This window comes from Grampus griseus (genome assembly GCF_964374135.1).
Source record: "Grampus griseus genome assembly, chromosome: Y".
Classification (NCBI taxonomy): Eukaryota; Metazoa; Chordata; class Mammalia; order Artiodactyla; family Delphinidae; genus Grampus; species Grampus griseus.
In genome coordinates, this window is record NC_139016.1 from 15,843,109 (window position 1) to 15,859,653 (window position 16,545).

Sequence of the window (16,545 nt, forward strand, 5' to 3'; positions counted from 1 at the left end):
AAATTCCACCTTGTATATCAACACGCCCATTTTTATCCAACCCATTTACAGTAATTGTTATTCTTGCTTATCTTATATACAGAGTGATATAAATGATATTCAACAAGGATCCAGTTTCAATGATTTGGACACCATATTATAGGCATTATCCACTGGAAAAATATTTTATCTTAGTCTTTAAAGTGTGATATATATATACTGGCCTGACCTTATTGCTGGAAATGCTTAAATACTAATGCATTTTAAAATCAGTAACTACAAATGTCACATGCCTGCACTTACTGTGCTGTCAGTGAAATATTTTAGAATATTTTGGCTAGTCAACAGCTTATTATTTCAATGGTCTTCATGGGTATAATTCATTGCATTTCAATTGCATGCACATTCAAAATTTCTTACAAAAGAAGAATGGTAACACAAAATATATAATCTTCCCTCAATGAATTGTGATGTTCAGCAGTTTCACAGAAAAAAGTGTTGAGTTTCAGAGGGAAACAAAACAGCAGCCGTTCAGAGGTGGGTGAACCGCTCATCCTCTGTCACAAAGGCATCATTAACGTGCGCTCCCTTCATGTCCAGGGGATCGCAGGGGATGCCGTTTTCAATTGTGATTGTGTTTTCCCATTTATCTTCAGTGTCTTACATTTCAGATGGTCCTTTGTTCTTCTTAAGTGCACATAAAAAGAATGATTGGGATCTAGGAAGAGAAAGGATGGTCTTCTGTACAAACATGGAGATAAGGAAAGGGAAGAGGAAACTTAGAATGATGGGGAAAATGGATGACATCGTGTATTTTCAAATAAATTTCAAAGATCATAAAGAGTTGATGAGGTGAAAAGATGCTATCAAGATCAGCAGCCTGCATGGATATTATATATATGTGTGTGTGTGTGTTTGTGTGTATATGTATATGAATGAATATATATATGAATGAATGTTTGTATACACACATATACATATGTACATTCACACAAACAAACTGCATGAAGGAATGTGAGGAAAATATATGGTAAATTGGCAAGTTAAAAAATTTAGCTCTAGGAGAACAACTTCACAAAAATTGAATTTAAAAAAGTAATAAATTCCTCTCACAAGATTTGACAAATTAATGGTCTGCAAATGTTAGGTAAAAATCAGGTTGAGATGAGATGCCAAGAAGCAAACTCACATTACTTTGTAGAAAGGATGTAACCATTGTAAACTGCAGGTATCATTCCTTGGCTCTACTCATTACAAAATAGTTGCATTCATTTGTTAAGTCAGGTTTTTGGAACTCAGAACACATTCTGCTAATTACAGCTCATAGCTAAAATCCCAGGTCATTCCAAAAAATTCTATTTAACAGGTAAATTTTTAAGTTGTTCATTCTCAGACCCTTTAAAGACCCTGCTACCCCAATCCAGGTGGTAACCAGATCCTTAATCTTTCCCTGGAGTGTGGAAAAATGTAGCCTTGAATTCAAACATTCTTCCTGTCTTTTGTGAAAGGCCAAGACACTGAGCCAATTGTGCTTGATATCATAGAGGTAGGGGGAGAAAAGAGATAGGCAATCAGAGGGCAGAAGAGTTTCCCTCAGGATTATCACAAGTTAGATGTTGGGACACCATGGAGGCATGATGTTAGGCATGAGGCTCCCAGACTTCTCAAAGATTCTCTTGTTCCAGAAATCTGTAGAAACTTCAAAGAGGCAGACCTGGGTGGATCACATGGCTGGGATGGTGGACATTGCTGTGGTGACCAGGATGGACTTCCACTGCTATGGAAGTCCCTTAGAAACTTAGTGAATTTCTAGTGGGTGAGGAGGTCGGTGAAGATGCCCCAAAGATGATCAAGGTAGAGGTCCTTATTAGTCCTACATGAGAGCTCATTTCAAGAATATGGTGGAGGAAGGCAGAGAAAAGAAAGAGCTCTTGTTTACAAAAGAATGACAACCAATATAGAAGGTGCAACAGAAACAGAAAATCACCAAATAATAATAATTGATTCTGTTGAGGCTCCTCAATGGATACTAAAGCACTGAGTGGGAGATGACTAAGAAACAGCATACTCACAGGGTCTCAATGTAACACCCCTACAAGCAATGTACTAATTATAAAGAGACATTTGATTTTTGTAAAGGGAGAAATTTGGTGAATATCACCAACGAGACAAACTGACAAGTGCCTCTAGACGTGATGCACCGAGAAGATATATTTTTTAAAAATAAAATTCTCTGTTCTATGTTCCTGCCCTACTCCATCACCAAACTTTTCTGACCTGAATCTCTCAGGAGGAACTAATCAGTCAACTCCAAATTAAAAGATATTTTGTAAAACAGCTGACAGCATAGAGTAGGCACTCAACTAATGTGCTTAGAATTGGATAGACAGACACACGAGTAGCTGGCTAGCTAGTTAGATAAATGGATGGATGGATGATTGGACGGTAGTTGGGTGATGGAACAAACAACTGGATGGAAGAATGGATGGACTAATGCTGTAGGCAAAGTTACTCAGACAGCAGCCCAAGGTAGGTTTTGAATGAGATCTATCAGGAGAAAGAGGGAAGGAAGGGAAGAAGGGAGGAAGGGAATGTACACATGTGATATTTCTTGTATTTATTGAATAGTTATTTTTTCAAATGGATGGAGGAAAGTACTCATTTTCATACCTTAGGAATTAGGAGTACTGATTTTGCCAGGCTTCACCGATGGTTTATTAGATAATTTCAAATAGGTGGAGTTTATAAAGAAAAGTAAAGTAGCATTTCAATACTGTAGATCCCACTGTCATCACTTGGAAGTATTTTGCCATTGTGCATGCCACTTTCAAATGTCAAAATGTATCACTACAGGCCCAATGCTGAGAGTGGAAGTTGGTGGGTTGTAGTTCCAGTGACTTAGGTAAGGACAGGCTGCTGTGTTTTCCCTTCCTCAGGGTGAAGATACTGTCCATTCCAAGCATCAGTGGTCAATGATCAGTGCCAGTTGCAGTAGGCATACAATTTCTTGTGTTGAGAAGCCAGGGGAAATCACCTATCAGAGGACTAGAATTCTTTGGCCCCTCCTCCTGTAGACAGGGGTATCTCGTCACTTTCCACGTCGTCCAGAAAGCAAAAGACAACTGACATTCTATAACCATCAAACACATCACTTCCATTCATAGTATCCAACATTCATTCAATAACTATGTTTTGAGTGTCTACTATGTGTTGGAAGAGACACAGTTCTTGTCCTAAAGTGAAAAGAAAGGGCTCAGTAAAAAAGGAAAACTCCAAATTTCACTCATCCTCCCTTCCTTTTCATGGATTATAAAAGAGCGATGGTTCAGTAAGAATGACACCCTAGCAACAAATGTATATTTATAAATTATCATCAAACATGCCTAGCTCATGCAATTTCTCCCCAAGTCACTCCTCATTGGGCTTGGAGTGAATAATAATTCTCCATAGAAATAAATAGGTTTCTAACAGTCAAGTTTTACCCTGAAATTTGTGTATGTAACTATGAAAGTCATATTACAAAAATCCTTGTGGATGGAGCTTTCTGAAGTAGGTGGCAATGCAACAGCAGTCTTAGAAATGATGGTTGCCAGTGTTCATTTGCCGGTTTCTTCAGTTTAAGAAAATGTTTTTACAGAGTTAGAAGAAGAATTGCAGAGAGCTGGACACTTGCAGATCATGGCAAGAAATCCTGCCTCCCCTTCCCCCACCAACCACAAAGGAAAAATAATCCACCAGGCATCACAAGGAATGGGGAAGAACAAAAAAGGAAGATGCAGATGGATGAAGACAAGTTTCTCTTCCTTAGAAGGAGGATCTCTTAATCAAAAAGATTCTGAGCAAAATCGCTGTGGAAATTTATCAAAACGTGAGCCATGTCCATGACAAATTAGGTACATATTATTCTTTTGTGACCTTAGACCTAGTTGTTCACAGTCTTGGCATTGCCAGGCTTCACAAACTGCAGTGTCAGTAACTTGCTGGCTGGCGGACATGATAAGAAGCTCGAAGGTTATCATCTAACAGTAATACAGCCCTTTGTCACATTTCATAGTGCGTCCTGTAATAAACTGAGTCACTGCCTGCACATTGCTCTAAGTATAATAAAACTTAACTATCTTTCTGGATCATTTTGATTTGATGTTCTGCTAAAAACATGAATTCTTTTTCCTGAAAAATAAAAATGAGTGTTAATGATTTTCCGCTGTTCCTGCATGTCAGGTGGTTCAGGAAGAGGATTAAACAAACAAACAAAAAGCATGACTAAAACACCTGAAAGTAGCTCTTAGAAGCCTTAGTGTGGCTATTTCTCATAAATCCACAGAGAAGATGGGCAAAAGAGGGGACCAAAAATGTACAGGCATACCTCAGAGATATAGCAGGTTTGGTTCAACTTCAATAAAGCGAGCAACACTACACTGTAGTCTATTAAATGTGCAATAGCATTATGTCTAAAAAAATCACAGTACATACCTTAATTTATAAATATTTTAGAGATAAAAAATGCTAACCATCATCTGAGCCTTCAGTGAACTGTAACCTTTCTGTTAGTGGAGGGTCTTGCCTTGACGTCAACGGCTGCTGACTGATCAGGGTGGTGGCTGAAGGCTGGGTGGGTGTGGCAATTACTTAAAATTAGACAAAAGTGATGTTTGCTGCATCGACTGACTCCCTTTCATGAATGACTTCTCTGTATGTAACATGCAATGCTGTTTGATAGCATTTTACCCATAGGAGAACTTCTTTCAAAATTGGAATCAATCCTCTCAAACCCTGCCGCTGCTGTATCAGCTAAATTTATGTCATATTTTAAATCGCTGGTTGTCATTTTGACCATCTTCACAGCATCTTCACTAGGAGTAGATTCCATCTCAAGAAACCACTTTTTTGGCTCATCCATAAGAAGCAACTCCTCATTTGTTAAGGTTTTGTCATGGGATTGCAATGATTCAGTCACATCTTTAGGCTCCACTTCTAGTTCTAGTTCTCTTGCTTTTTCCACCACATCCGCAGCTGCTTCCTCCACTTAAGCCTTGAACCCCTCAAAGTTATCCGTGATGATTGGAATCAACTTCTTCCAAACTCCTGTGAATGCTGATATTTGTATCCCTTCCTATGAATCATGAATGTTCTTAATGGCACCTAGAATGGTGAATCCTTTCCAGGTTTTTGACTGACTGCCCAGATCCACCACAGGAATCACTATCTATGGTAGCTGTAGCTTTATGAAGTGTGTTTCTTAAATAATATGACTTGAAAGTCTAAATTACTCCTTGATCCATGGGCTGAGGAATGGATGTTGTATTAGCAGGCATGAAAACAAATTAATCTTGTTATACGTCTCCATCAGAGCTCTTGAGTGACTAGGTGCATTGTCAGTGGGCAGTAATATTTTATAAATTTATTTTGGCTGTGTTGGGTCTTCATTTCTGTGCGAGGGCTTTCTCTAGTTGCGGCGAGTGGGGTCCACTCTTCATGGCGGTGCATGGGCCTCTCACTGTTGCAGCCTCTCGTTGCGGAGCACAAGCTCCAGATGCGCAGGCTCAGTAGTTGTGGCTCACGGGCCTAGTTGTGGCTCATGGGCCACAACTAGTCTGCCGTGTAATACAGCCCTGCTGTGGGATCCTCCCAGACCAGTGCTCGAACCCGTGTCCCCTGCATTGGCTGGCAGATTCTCAACCACTGCGCCACCAGGGAAGCCCCAGCAGTAAGGAATCTTTTTCTGAGCAGTAGGCCTCAACAGTGGGCTTAAAATGTCCAGTGAATCATGTTGTAAACAGATGTGCTGTCATCCAGGCTTTGTTATTCCATTTATAGAGTGCATGTAGAGTAGATTTAGCGTAATTCCTAAGAGCCCTGGGATTTTCACAATGGTAAACGAGCACTGGCTTCAATTTTGAGTCACCAGCTGCATTAGCCGCTAACAAGAGAATCAGCCTGTGCTTTGAAGCTTTGAAGCCAGGCATTGACTTCTCCTCTCTAGCTATAGAAGTTCTAGGTGGCATCTTCTTCCAATAGAAGGCTGTTGGAAAAATGGTGCTGACAGATTTGCTCAACGCAGGGTTGCCAAAAGCTTCAATTTGTAAAAAACACAGTATCTGCGAAGCACAATAAAGTGAAGCACACTAAAGTGAGGTCTGCCTGTATCGGGTGGCCCACGTATCTAGGGGGTGTTGAGGATCAGGGTTTGCTCAAGATAAAGCAGTGGCAGCTGAAAGCAGAAACAGTATTTTTGTCTCCCTTCAAACAAGATAGGGCTGAAAACCCAAGGCCCAAGAACAGACAAACAACAAAGGACAGACAAATATGATTTCAAAACAGGACAGAGTTAATTATTGGGGAACTGGGACTGTGGTCATAATCAGTATGGATGAGTCCTGGGGAAATAGCAGCACTGCTGGAATGATTTTAGTGGGCGTTGCAGCACAGTGAGACTGGTGATGTGATGGCAAAAACAATAAGAATTAGTATCTATTACACGGCAGACTAAGTGCTTTGTACACATCATCTCACCTAATTCCTACTGCAGTACTATGTAGTTTTTATTATTATCCCTGTTTCTCAAATGCAGGAGCTGAGACTCAAATATGTAGAGCAACTTGTCTTTCAGAATGGGATGAAACTGGTGAAAGGAGTAGACCTAGAACTCTATTTCATCTCCCCAGGCTTCGCTCAAAACACATATTTGATTCCTTTTGAGTGTGTACATTTAAGAACAGCAAAGTAAAACGATTATTAGCTCTAACATTTATGATTTCATTTACATTTCTATTTTCAAGACAATTTATTCACTTAATTGAGACTGTAAGAATGTGAAGTTTCAGTATATGAAAATATAGGCTGAGCCCCAACCCCTCGTGTGAAAAAAATCATAGAAATCCAAATGCGCTTCCCTTTACTATTGACCTTAGGCGAAGAGAAATATAAACAGAAATAAACCAAGTGAATTTACTAGTGACTCTGCTCAACTGCTAGCACTAGCTAGGGTTCAGTGTCCTGAGTCCTTGACCTGGCTTTGTTACAACTACAAGATTATCATCACCTTATAGGCAAGGACCACCCATGTTATCTATGTATGTCTCTTCCATAATACATTCTAGAGCTCCTATCACATAATGGATGGTCAATAAAGGAATAAGATATTTTTACCTCTCTGGGCCTTGGCTTCTGGAGAGATGGATACAGATCATTGTTTAAGATTCCTTCCTAAGAAAATAACATTATCACAGTCTATTTATATGCAGGAGTCATGAATCAATTCTACTATATACATACAAGTCTGAAATTGTGCTCTCTGTGACTCTTCTGTTATAGCACCACGTGCCAGGTTACATAGAATTAGCACTTTGTAACTGCTTTTTGATGATGATGTTTCTTTACATTGATACAGCACTCCCCAGTGTATGAAGCACTTGTGTGTATTCTCCAATTTTGTCTTCCCATCATCGTAACTATTTAAGAAAATATTATCCTCATTTTCCATATATGACCTTGACTGGATCAAGGTCATTCAGCTAAAAAATGCCAGGGCATGAGACTGGAACCCCGAACTAGGAGTACTGATCCAGTGCTCTTTCAACTAAAACACACATCACATCGTCACCATCATCACCATTACTATAAAGCTGACCAGAGAGCTAAAATATCCACTTCCAGGCTGGGGCTAGACACAGATCTAGTACAGACATCACTGTCAAGTATATGCAGTTAATCTTGGTTGTCTTCCCACATACCCAACTCCCTAGCTGTTCCCCAAAAGAAAAAAAAAATCACTTTTCCAACTTTTTTCCTTCAACAAATCTCTCAATTCTTCTAACTGCTGTTCTCAACTAGATGGTAATAGAGAAGCAACCTCCTCGAATTATTTCACGAAGAGGCGGCAGTTGTAATGGCGAGTTGAAACTGGCTGGTACAGGCTTGCTGGAGGTGACTCAAACATTCAGAAACTTCAGACTGGATAGGAAGTCAGCAAATGCTACAAATCAGGGTATCTTTTTCTTTTTTTAGAGAGCTGATTAGTCAGTCCACCACTATTATAGTAAACAGCAGGCCTAATAAGATCACTTGCCTTTTAAAATAGGTGTTCGTTAACTAATAAAATCTCAAGCAATAAGCCACTGAACTGGAAAATTTTCTGCAGTATGGTGGCAATATCTGGATGGAAAAGAGATCTTTTTCCAGCATCCCTTAATCACAGAAATGGGTTAAGCTCATCTTGCATAATAATAATTACCGTTTATTTAGTACATACTATAACCTAGGTACTTTATACACATTTTCTCACCCAATCCTCATGGAAGTCCTGTGAGACATTATCTCCCCATAACAGATGGAGAAACAGACCCACAGAAACTACATGACGCAACCAAGGTCACTCAGCTAAAGGGTATAACTAGTATTTGAGTTCACCTAGTTTGGGCCACCAGTGACTGCATACTTTCCACCCAGCAGTTCTGAACAGTCAGTGGAATGCTGTTATTGACACAGCTACCAGAATAGTTAAAGCTTTACTTGAGAAATTTCTTCAGTAGTAAGTATAAAGATGCACATGTCTTAGAGGACACTGGCACTCTTCTCTGCAGAAGCAGAATGGTGATTCAGATGACCCTGTGGTCCCTCCTCGTCTTCTAGGTTTAAGATTTTGTACTACACAAACTATGTTCATTATTATCTAATGTATGAATTGGATTCTTGAACAAATCTTTGTCTTCCTCACCACTAAAGACTTTCAGGGGCAACTCCCATTTTTTTCCACAATTAGAAAACGCTTTCATCACAATGATCAGGGCTCTCCCCACTTCGAACTGCACCCTCTCCCCACCTTTGAAGCAATACTTTGCCCAAGAAAAACCCACCAAATTTTTTCCGTATCAAATGGAAAACCCAACAAATCAATTTCTCTTCAGAAGATTGTCATAACTGTCCTGAGTCTATTTGCTAGTTATTGATGCTCTCCAGGTTGACACAGGAGAATTGTCCATCTGTTTCCTGGTTTGAACATGAACTAAATTTGTGAAGGCAAGGTTGTGACAACAGCCTCCCTTCTCCCGGGCAACAGATTATGATGCTACACACTCAGTTATTATACTACTGCAGAATCTGCTCAGAAGGAAGAGATAGCTGATCCCAGACTAACGAACGAGCTGAAAGAACAGCAACTGGCAGGATAATAAAATAACAGTAACAGCTAACAGCAGTAGTGCCAGGCACTACTTCAAGAACTCTATTAACACTTTTGATCTCAGCAAATTAATTCTTTCTAACATACCTCACTGTCACTTGAGCAAAGTTATCTATGCACAGACAGTAAAGAAAAATTTAACCAACTTGACTCTAGCACCACAACCTTATCTTCTTGAGCTGGGTTTCCCTGACTCATTGCCTGTATTTCCTGATATCCACACAGTTCATGGATTACATACAAGAGCAGAGTCTAGGCAATAAATACTTGGAATCCAAGCAGTCTATCTCCAGAGCCCATTCTTCTACCTCCTTCACCATAGTGTACTAGTGAGGAAATTGGGAACGAAGGAGATGGTGTAAATTCACAAAGGTTACAATTGTTGGAAACCATAGAATCATAGCATTTCAGGATTAAAATAAAACTTAAAACTATTAAACATAGTTATTCAAGTACTGCAAGAGAATATTTCTTAATATTCTGAAAAACAAAATAAAACAGATTAATAATTTATACCAAGCCTCTCAGCATTATGTGTCATGCCAAGAGCAAGAAAATCAAGCAAGTACAACTTGATCTTAATCTTTGAGCTTAATTTGGGCACTACACGTAAATCACATTTATTCCATAGCATTTCACTTACCATTTGTGAAAAAAATTATAAAGCCCCAAATTAAAATGATTACCTTCTGCTAATAACCAGGGTGAACCATATAGAAAGTAGAAAGTCTCAGGAAAAACATTTCGTCAAACACACACTTGGCCAAACACAACCTGCATGTCCCGTGTGGGCACCAACACTTTTGAAAACCAATGTGTGTGCCTGTGATTCCCACTTACCAAAATTCCTCTTCCTTGGTATCAGAAGGGAAGATTTAGGCACATCAGAGTGTCTACAGAAGAGTTGAGGACACTCTCCACTGCCCCTCTGGATCAGAGGTGCTTGTAAACAAAATTATTTTCTCCTTTCATTGTGCTAAGAAATCTTGTCTCCTCTCTACCTAAATAACTCTCCCACTGGTCTGAAACTCTCTAATACCAATAATTTATAGACATCAAAGTTTGCATGTGCCCCAGAATCCAGCTAAATGAACTCCAGGAGTGGGAATCTAAATGTAAGTACTTAAATTGGAAGCTGTGAAACTAGGTGAATTAGAATAGCCTAGATATTCATTAAAACATATTTTCTTCAATTGTACATCAACAAACTTCAATTAAAAGAATGCATCTCCTTCAGAGAATCGACTTTAGTGGGTCTGTGGTAGGGCAAAGGAACCTATATTTTAAACAAGTGTTCCAGGCAATTTTGATGCAGGAAGTTGATTCAAAGGCCACTGTGAAGAACACGGGTCTATATAAAATCATAGGCACTAGAGGGAGAGCAACCATCAAAGGGAGGGAATATAAAACACTGCAAAAGTGTGTAGAACAAGATGGCAGCTGCAGGCACTGGAAGAGGCAGGCCAAGGTGAGGAGGCATGAAAAGGACTATGGAACTACTAGTCGTTGGAGGTGGATGACTAGCAAAGATTAACTCTGCCTACCCAAAAAGTCTGCTTAGCTCTGTATATCCAGCTTACAAAATCATAACCCAGATATTAAAACCAATTCTAGATATAAAACATTCACATGGTATAGAATAGAAAGAAAGATAGTTTTGGAAGGACTCATAGTTAACCTAGGGACACAGACTCCAAAAAGTCTCCAAAAACATAAGTGATATTTTGAAAAATCACCAATTTTTTCAATTTCAGATATAACACATTTTCTTCAGCTAGGGGAAAATCCTCTCCTTGTTTTTCCAAGTCATGAGTAAACAAGAAAATGTTCTTTAAATCACTCCCTTTAAATATCTTACCTTCTATGTTGCCAGATTCCTGACAAAATCAATAGCATGGTTGCCACTATGATGATGCAAAACATCACACCAAATATAATAATCCAGACGGGCACAGATGGGCCAGTAGGTGGTGCAAGAGTGGAAGGAATTCTTAAAAATTCCAGAGTCTGGTCATTCAAAAAGAAGGCATTGTTGATCCGGTTCCTAATCATTCTAAAATACAATGATGATTAAAAACAAATGAAACAAGACAGAAGAAACATTAGAAACAGAAGGTATAACCCTATCTCCCCATGATTATAACTATCCATGATTATAACTATCTCTATAAACAGAGCATCCCCCTAGCAGGAGACTTCAGGTTGAACAGACAGTGTGATGAGGACCATCATGCTGTGGTTTTCTGTCTATAAGTGGCAGTGCTTGTTGCCAGAAAGATGCTTCTCTATGTACTACTGCCCTCCACTGTTGATAATGTCCTAGAAGTAACTGGAAGTCTTGAGCTTTGAGCTCTGCCCACCATGTTTTATTTCCTGAGAGGCAGCATCTAGATTAAAATGACAGAACTCTATTTAAGGTGCCTTACAAAAATACCAACAGCCTGAAAAGATAAAATAATATGCAAAAAGTGGGTGATAAATATGAGAAGAAAAAACAAAACCAGCAGGAGAAAAGAGAACACGAAGCCAGGAGCAGCTGCAAATCCATCAATTTGATCTTTTTTTTTTTTTTCATTCAATTCAACAAACATTTGCTGGAAACTTACTAAGTACCAGATCCTGTGCTAGGTACTGGAGATACAAAATGAAATAAAAATACCCAAGAAGCTTACAGTCTAGAAGAGTGGCCCATCAGTCCCTCCACAATCACAGTGCAATCACAGTGCAAGGGGTAAATATGGGCACAGTGGGAGCACAGCAGAGGGGTAAGTACACAATAGTAAAATGTCAGAGCTGCTTTCCTAAGAAGGCAACTTTTGAGCTGTGCTTTGAGGGACAAGTAGGCGTTCTTTAGACCAAAGTGTGCAGCGAGCATAGGAATTGGAGACATGGTATGTAGTATGATTTGTTGCATCAGCTGCAAGTAGTTCCATATGACTAAAGTAAATGGTGCGTTAGGAGTCCAAAAGTCTAGAAAAATATGAAGGTAAATGCATTACTTTTCCCAGGGAAAATCTGTATTTTTGGTGGTAGTGGCACTTGGGAGGGGGAGGGGTTGGTGGCAGTTAGGGAGGGGTTGGTAGCAAAAACTTATTTGACTGAAACTATATTTCTAACTGGAATTTGCAAATTAGATGAGGAGATTTCTTGGACATACTGTGTGGCCTTTACTGAATTCACACTAGGCAAGCTGACTTCAACAACCTCTAGAGCAGCACTGAAACCAGAATATAATGTGAACCTTACGTGTAATGTCACATTTTCTAGGAGCTGCGTTTAAAAAAAAAAGTAAATAGTAACAGGGAAAATTAATTTTAATAACATATATTTGGGGACTTCCCGGTGGTCCAGTGGTTACGACTCTGAGCTTCCAATGTAGGGGACCCAGGTTCGATCCCTGGTCAGGGCACTGGATCCCACATGCCGCAACTAAAGATCCCACATGCTGCAACTAAAGCTCCCCTGTGCCGCAACTAAGACCCAGTACAGCCAAATAAATAAATACTTAAAAAAATATATATATATTTTGCCCACTATATCCAAGAAAATATAATTTCAACATGTAATATCAATTTTAAGTTGGTTCACATTTTATTTTGTGCTAAGTCGTTGAAATTTGGTGTGTACTTTACACTTAGAGCATATCTAATCTTGGACTAACTACATTTCAAGTGCTTGAGAGCCACATGTGGCTGGTGACTACTGATCCTGAACCTGAGAGTAAAAGCTGGAGAATCTCTGCAGACCAGCACCGGGGTATCCTTTAGCAAATGAAATCCTATGGGGAGGCCTGATTATTCATAAATGGGAAGGAGAATCCCAGCCAGGGAATCTGCAGCAGGGGATAATTTCCATGCAATTTTAATCAAACTACGGAATGTCTTCTTTTTTCGTAACCTAATTTTGCTAACACAGTAACACAAACCTTCCCACAAAATAACGAACCCCACTACCAAGGTATAACAGAGTAAAGTGAAAAGTTGCTCTGCATTCTCATTCTGTCTACCTGGTTGGTTAGCACTCAGGCTGATAAGAGGTTCTAGTTTAGTACAAACTATATCTCCACCTACCACTGAAATCCCCAAGAGGCGTCAATCACCATGGATATCTTCTAGCCAAGATTGGCCTTGAATAAGGCCAGGCCCTCAAAACAGATCAAAAGCAGACATCTTAGAACTGGTCTGTCATCCCCTCATCTAATTCCATAGGTGTGGATACTCTAGCAGACCGGGAGGAAAAAAAAAAAAAATCACTGCATGTGCTGGCGGCATGCCTGCGTTCAAGTTGTCACTCTTTATTTTTCTAGGTGACCTGAGCAAATCAGTTAATCTCCCTGAGCCTCAATTTCCTCATTTATAAAGCAGAGATAATAATAACAGCTCACAAATGATTGGTGCTGATACTAAATGCCACAGATGCATCAGAACATGCCTTGTGAACCAGAAAATATTATGCAAGCATTAGGCGGAACTAGCATTATTTTGCCCAACCACATAGGCTCTTCAGCCTTGAAATTCCTACTACCTGCCTTCTAGGTACCATCTCCTTTCTTTTCACTCTATCCTTCCCTCTTGGTACTGTTTCCTTTATTTTCATACAATCCTGATGAGCCCTATCCATTCCCGGACATAAATTCCCATTCTATTGGCCATTCTCACCCCCTCAATAGCCCTTCCTACTAGGGCCTTTGAAACAGACATTGTGTTGTGAACATATTCATCTAGATTTTCGACCTTCACCGTAAACACTCACTCCTCCTCCTCACATTAACTGAAGCCTGCTTTAACCACAGTGCCTTCATTTTCCTTGTAGCCCTCCCTCATCACAGGGCTTGAATAAAAATCCCTTTTCTCATGAAATACAATATTCCTAATTCTTACTCCCTAAGTAGTGGCTCTTAGCAGTATTCTTACTGGCAAAAGCACAGAAACAATTTAGCTCAAACCTTGTTAGGGCTTCCCTGGTGGCGCAGTGGTTAATAATCTGCCTGCCAATGCAGGGGACACGGGTTCAAGCCCTGGTCTGGGAAGATCCCACATGTCGCGGAGCAACTAAGTCCGTGTGCCACAGCTACTGAGCCTGCGCTCTACAGCCCGCGAGCCACAACTACTGAAGCCTGTGCGCCTACAGCCCGTGCTCCCCAACAAGAGAAGCCACCGCAATGAGAAGCCCGCGCACCGCAACGAAGAGCAGCCCCCGCTCGCCGCAACTAGAGAAAGCCTGCGCACAGCAACGAAGACCCAATGCAGCCAAAATAAATTTATTTATTTATTAAAAAAACAAAACAAAGAAACCCTTGTTAAATCATTCCCCATGGGTATAGAGCCTCAATGCCTTTGCTTCAGCAAGGGAAACAGATGATTATTCACACAAAAACATTTGGCATTTGATTATACACTCATTATCTTAAACACTGATATTTTACAAAGAGCAGATGAGTTCTTTCACTAGCTATTTCTCTTTGGTAACGAGAAAAAATATGCTTTTCAGTAACTTGTAAATAAATCCTTTGTAAGAAGAGTGAACTTTGTTTCATTCTTTTTCAGGAAATAGTTTAATTTGTGAACTCATTCTTCCAATACACCTTTGCCCAACACCAATCATGTGTGGGATATGACGTTTTGACACACATAAAGTGCATATTAATTGAAATAAAAACAAACTGCTTCCTCTGCTTCTGGGCAGAAAAGAATACATTTCACTTCTGAAAGTTTGTTATAATCCCAAGGAGAGGAGATGGGGAACTGTCAGGAAAAAATGGGTAAAACTTCAAATGGGCAAAAAATATGACTGAGAGTCCTGCAAATCTACCTTTCTGGACAGTTTCCACCTTTTATTGTTTTTGAGTTATTTTGCATATGTGTAAGTTGGAGAAAACTGATACAATGTAAATGATTCTTGTCCACAGAAAATCAAGGTGAATTGTGTCTGGTGGAGCACCGTCAATGGATAGACTGGTGTATCTTTTAATAAATAAACATGACCATTCTTCAATTCCTGCATTTGCATGCTGCCTTGAAGTCTCCTTTAAACTGGTTTTAACATCTTACTAGTTCCCTCATTAACTAATAAGATAATAAAATCTTTGATAGCATTCATTTTTAATTTGTATGAAAGTCATGCTTTTACCTTTTTTTCAAAAAATTATCTTTTAAAGGTAAAGACTTTCACTTTGCTGTACAGCAGAAACTAACACAACATTGTAAAGCAACTATACTCCCCTAAAAAAAAACCCAAAAAACACATAAGCATTTGGGCTCGAGAAGGCACATGATGAACCATCACACAATAGTGCCGTATAAGGTGTTCTCGCCAAAAGAAGACAGTACTAAACCTTCTTACCTAATGTATAAACCAGGGCTTCTCAGCCACAGCACAATGGATATTTGGGGTTGAATAGTTCTTTGTTGTGAAGTGCTATCCTGAGCACAGGAGGATGTTAACTGGCGTCCCTAACTTCTGCCTACTCCGTCACCAGCACTGTACAACAACATCTCCAGACATTGTCTAATGTTTCCTGGAGGCAAAACTGCCCCTGGATGAGAACCACTGATCTATACTAATCTCTATTCCAAGATAACAAAATGAAACCTTTGGCATCTTAATAAATAAATCACTTGGAACCAGAGAGAGAAGTCTTCAAAATCTATGAAAACAGCTGAATTAATCAATAACTTGATTCACCAGTGGAAGGCATATTTAGCGGTGATTACCTTATGGCTGGCTGTACCTCAACAGCAGGAAGGGTGTGATTCCTTGAAGGACTGGTAACCACAAACCAGAATGACACCCACTGGGTTACACTGCAAAGTAGGACGTGGGAAATTCTGCAGATGATGAGAAGAAAAAAAGTACATTATGAGTGAATAATACCAAATTGCATTAGACATTCCACTCCGGTGTTATTACCATCTTAAGAGGTGAAGAAATGTCCTACTAAGAAGAAAATAATATAGGAAATTTCCTTTATTTCAAAATCATAGACTTGGGGATCATTCCTAAAACAAGGAATCTACCAAAAAAGAAACAAAGGGAATGGCTCAGTAGAGGGCATTAGGTATCTCATTCTTCATCACCTGTTAGCTGACAGCATCCCTGTTTCTTCAACTCTTGGCCTCTCTCTCTGACACAAAATGCTTTTGTGTTTCCTCATCAGGATCTTCTCAGTGTCCTCTTCATTCAGCCTTCCACCTCTCAGAACCAGACAAATCTGTTGATCGAGGACTTGCTTTCTCTGTTGGCCACTGTTTCCACCCCTCTCCTACTCCAGTAACAGGGGTTGGCCCAACAACAGACCTCCAGACTGAAGTGCTGTAACATTTACCAGCAGGCTTTGGACACTGTTTTTGCGGGTACCTGCTCCCAACTATAAGTTGGAAATGGGC

The 16,545-nt window shown here is 39.7% G+C and overlaps 1 pseudogene across 1 annotated transcript in view; it reads right to left on the minus strand.

Moving 5' to 3' along the window:
• Window positions 1-510: 510 nt before the first annotated feature.
• LOC309817701 (collectrin-like) overlaps window positions 511-16,545 on the minus strand; it is a 37,064-nt pseudogene continuing 21,029 nt past the window's right edge. Inside the window, exons 3-5 of the transcript in view lie at window positions 15,874-15,987; window positions 11,019-11,213; window positions 511-697 (exon numbers count right to left, since the gene is read on the minus strand). The product of the transcript in view is annotated as a collectrin-like (transcript). The remainder of the gene's footprint in view (window positions 698-11,018; window positions 11,214-15,873; window positions 15,988-16,545) is intronic.